The sequence below is a fragment of the Sinocyclocheilus anshuiensis genome, unplaced genomic scaffold (assembly GCF_001515605.1).
Source record: "Sinocyclocheilus anshuiensis isolate Anshui unplaced genomic scaffold, SAMN03320099.WGS_v1.1 scaffold454, whole genome shotgun sequence".
NCBI lineage: Eukaryota > Metazoa > Chordata > Actinopteri > Cypriniformes > Cyprinidae > Sinocyclocheilus > Sinocyclocheilus anshuiensis.
In genome coordinates, this window is record NW_015548217.1 from 4,207,685 (window position 1) to 4,208,395 (window position 711).

Sequence of the window (711 nt, forward strand, 5' to 3'; positions counted from 1 at the left end):
CTCTTTTGGAAGGCCAAACAAAGTAGTTTCGCTTTTACAACGAAGCACACAGCGTCTTTACGACATGGCAGCGGAAACAACAAAACTACAGCGAGAATAAAAGTTACACCTTCTTTCTTTGTGTGAACATTTGGGCGGCGTTATGCAAATCTTCCCACAGAGCGACGTAGGTATGTTGGGGCGTGTTAGAACGAGCCGTTTTAGGTAGGTGTGGCTGACTCTTAACTTTTATAAAGAATATCTCTTTGGATTTGAGACTAGTCTTTGCAACTTTACAGATCTTCTTTATGCACCAAGAGCTTGTAACACTCCAAAGAGAAAGGAAAAATTTAAATCGCATCATATGACCCCTTTAAATGATTTAAATGCATATTTGCTGAATGCTGACTGCAAACGAGAAAGTATTATAATGTTTGCCTTTCCATTACTAATAATATTAAAGCAATCGTTATAATACTTTTTTTGTATACATTTTAATTCCTTTGTTTAACAGTTCTATCTGATTATTACAGACTTATCCATATTAGACAGAACTGAACGATGACAGTGAACAAGAGGGACAATGTGAGCACTATGTGCTCAGGTGCTGCCGCTGTCAGCGCCATCAAAATAAAAGTCTGCCGCACCGTTAAAATAAAAGTCGCCTCGAACACATCGGCCAAACAGAAAAACTTATCGGCCGATGCCGATATTTGAAAAATGTGAAAAATG

The 711-nt window shown here is 38.3% G+C and overlaps 1 protein-coding gene across 1 annotated transcript in view; it reads right to left on the reverse strand.

Annotated features, from left to right (window-relative positions):
• The window catches only part of LOC107654052 (inositol polyphosphate multikinase-like), a 28,363-nt gene that overhangs the window by 16,836 nt on the left and 10,816 nt on the right, over positions 1–711 (reverse strand). The gene's annotated exons all lie outside the window — the stretch shown is intronic.